The 3,034-nt window shown below is 40.8% G+C and overlaps 1 protein-coding gene across 9 annotated transcripts in view; it reads right to left on the reverse strand.

Annotated features, from left to right (window-relative positions):
* The window catches only part of FRYL (FRY like transcription coactivator), a 260,014-nt gene that overhangs the window by 181,643 nt on the left and 75,337 nt on the right, over positions 1–3,034 (reverse strand). For all 9 annotated transcript variants that reach the window (XR_002774533.1, XM_023515972.1, XM_023515970.1 and 6 more), the window contains one exon: positions 2,532–2,663. The gene's annotated coding sequence lies outside the window, so the exon portion shown is untranslated. The remainder of the gene's footprint in view (positions 1–2,531; positions 2,664–3,034) is intronic.

Consider the following 3,034-nt stretch of genomic DNA (forward strand, 5'->3'; position numbering starts at 1 on the left):
TACTGTGATAAAAATGGGTGCCACCGTGCCCTGAAGAAAGCAAGCTGAGGCGTCTCATCTGAAGTAATCTTGGAGAACTTTCTTGAATACTAGCCTCCAAACCCACATCTCCCAGAAGAATCGGAGGAACAACTCTCTTTAGAAAATCCATTTTAAGGTTCTTCTACATTACTGAAAGCCCATAAGCAGACAGAGGGTGCCGGAGCAGACTTCCTTGGCGAGAAGTTAAGGTACACTTATCCCTTGTGTCAAAGAGCCAAGAAGCACTGCGTGAATTTAGGCGGTGCTAAACCCCAGTAGGTCATCTGCCAGCTGTTTTGAAGCTGATTTTTAAAACATTTACTGTTCATACTGATAAGAAACCTAAACAGCTACGCACCATGAAACTGCACTTATTTTATGTGTATCTGTCTGTACAAAATGCACATGTCTGCATATTCAGTGGGTGTTAACGGCAGTATTGAGACCATAAAATGTTTATCATCCACCCAGTTTAACAGTGACACTTCAAAACCCTGCACTGTGATATCACGTAAAGACAAATTTACTTTGGTCTCTCCATTTAAATAAACAGAGTTGAAGTGTCAAACAGTAACTTGTATTCAAAAGATAATTCTTATCATTTTGAAAACTCACTAACAGACCTTGGGAACGTCAACTTTTACAAAACATGAAAAGGAATCATTTAAACACTTTACGCTGTATTATGAATATTCCAACATGCTTTAAATGCACAAAAACACTCCTTATTCCAGTCAACCATACTTCTCAGGGGCAGTGGTCAATATCTGGGCATGAATTATTTAAAAATGGATAATTTAACATATGTGGGACTAAAAACAAAGTTGGAGAATTCAACCTATAAATATTTAAAATTCAATAACATAGTAATACTACAGAAATTTAAAAAATTGAGCACTCTTTAAATATTTTAAAATAGCAAAAGTCACTGCTATTCCTGCCTCAGTGTAACCCAGAAGCATGACGAAACAGTCCGATGAAAAGACGTCTACAAAACTCTTAGGAAGCTGAAATTCATATCATCTCTCCTTTCCTCTGCCTGCCCTCTGGTGGGGGTACTAGGTGAGTAAGAAAGAAATGAAAAAACCAAGAGAATAAAGAGCAAACCCCCTCAGTAATCACATTTATAACTTGGAATGATACACGATAATTTTTAAAACCCAACTCACTCACTCAAACACACACAATCTCATTCTTTCAATATTCAACACAAAGAAAACGATTTGCATAGTATTTCAAAGCATGAAGCAAAAATGGTCTATACAGATCTAGTAGGAAGAAAAGTGTTGTATCAGAAAGAATAAATTTCTGGTTCGGAATTCCTTAGTTTTTAATCCATATTCTTCTACCACCCTGTTAAGAAGTCAACTGTTCTTTCTTTCACTCACTTCAAAGATATTCACGGAAGGTCCTTTACATGTAAAGCATTGACACAGCGTTAAGATTCAGAGAAAGGTTTAAGGATTAATACAAATCCTGTCTCAAGGATTCCTAGAGCAAGAAAAGGGGGAAAGCACAGGAAATCAAGGAATAGACTGAAGTTTCTTAACCCAAAGCAGGACTATATCTAATGGGGGATGGGGGGACTTTAAAGAGAGAAGTAGATTCTCTCTTAACCCTTGAGCATAAGAGGTTCCAGATCGATATCCAGTCAGCCTACTGTCCATAAACAGAGAAACAACTGCACAGAATCGGACCCCATCTGCCTTAAGGTGCCTCAAGTCCTCCCTCTCTGTGCCTCTCCCGGAGATGATTTCCTGTTCTCAGCATCCTGTATCTGTGGTCCTCTGCAGGGCTTCCTAATCTACCAAGCCAGAAACAAAGACGCCCTCAGGCTTGTTCACCGTCTGTGTCACGTCTGTGTCACCGTGAACCTCGCCACTCTGAGCTGCACTTGCAACTGCACAAAGGAAGGGGTTGAGGGGAAGGGGAAGGGTTAGATGCTACAGGAGAGCGCGGGAGCTTTTTCTTGGATTTCCTTCATTCGACAAGTATCTGCTGAGCAGCTTCTCCAAAGACCTTTGCAAGATACCAAGCCATCGAAGGCACAGCGCTCCCCAAGAAGCTTACTATGGGGAGAAGGAAAGTATAAACTCTCAGGCAGCTGCGACTCTCTGCAGGGTTGAGCAGAACTTGGCGGGGCCTGCGCAGCGAGCTCCTCTGCCCAGTCTGCTTCCCACCTCCTCTCTGTATAGGTGCCGGTCCCTGAGAAACATCCTGGAAGCCGTGCTCCTCTCAACATCAGCGGCCAAACAACTCGCCCTGAGACGTGCCGCACAGGGAAAGCATGGCACTCCGGGGACAAAACCGGGCCCATTACTAGTGGAAGCCGAGGAGGAAACGCCACAAAGCCTTGTTTCCACGTTGACATAGCTAAGCGCCTTGGTTAATCACAACTTTGAACTCCCCGTATAACAGTTACGGGATTGAGAACTTATATTAGAATCTATAAGCTGAAATACAACATTTAAAAATCTTTTCAGCCTTTAGGATATTTACTATAATCTTACCGTATCACTTGAGACAATAAGTTCTTGGTGGTGACCTGGATCATCTAATCCTGACTTTTTGACTCTTGAGTAGTTTTGAGAATTGAGCATTTAGCTGTTAGTCATCCAAGATTCCAATAAATGGCTTCAGCTCTAGAAGAAAACAAAATACAACATTTACATGTTAGGTATGTTTATACACAGTAGAATAAGTACGTTTGTGTGTCACTCATATCTAGCCTCCAATTTCAAAGTAATGCAAAATGAGTGAGAACAGTTTCCCAAGCCCCTCCTCATCCCCAGCTTCAACGAGTCACCCATGGCAAATCATGCTTTATTTATATTTTCATCCATCCCTTAACCTCTACCCCACCCCTCTGGATTATTCTGAAGCAAATTCCAAATAACCGAAATTTCATCTGTAGATAAATCAGTATGTATCTCTAAGACAAAGATTTACTTGTTAAACGTAAGGCAATACCATTATTATTTCAATAATATATTGAGTTATTTATAAAATCAAC

The sequence above is a fragment of the Otolemur garnettii genome, unplaced genomic scaffold, assembly GCF_000181295.1.
Source record: "Otolemur garnettii isolate 467f Iridium unplaced genomic scaffold, OtoGar3 scaffold00083, whole genome shotgun sequence".
Classification (NCBI taxonomy): Eukaryota; Metazoa; Chordata; class Mammalia; order Primates; family Galagidae; genus Otolemur; species Otolemur garnettii.